The sequence below is a fragment of the Octodon degus genome, unplaced genomic scaffold, assembly GCF_000260255.1.
Source record: "Octodon degus isolate 3935 unplaced genomic scaffold, OctDeg1.0 scaffold00034, whole genome shotgun sequence".
Taxonomy (NCBI): Eukaryota; Metazoa; Chordata; class Mammalia; order Rodentia; family Octodontidae; genus Octodon; species Octodon degus.
Window position 1 is genome coordinate 4,341,687 of NW_004524610.1, and position 354 is coordinate 4,342,040.

A 354-nucleotide genomic window follows, 5' to 3' on the forward strand; every position below is an offset into this window, starting at 1 on the left:
TCCCTAAAAATAAAAATAAAAAATAAAAATAAAAAAAGAAGGCTCTAGCCCCTACCTCACTTTTCCTCAAATAAATACTGTCTGGGAGGACACAGAGGACAGAGTAGGGTCCATCAGCTGAGCGACCACTGAGTGGCCTTGATTGCTTTCCCTTGGGTGCCACCACACCACGCTTAGGACTCAACTCCCAGAAGAGACGTGGGCCCTCGGGCCAGCCTGGCGTGGTCCCTGGCACCCAGGATGTGGCCGCCAGGGTGTAAGGGTCACAGCAGCCAAGCAAGAAGAGCCCATTTCTCTGACCCCTGTTCTGGGCTACTCCTTGTCACCATGAAGGAAATCTTCCCCACTTTTAGC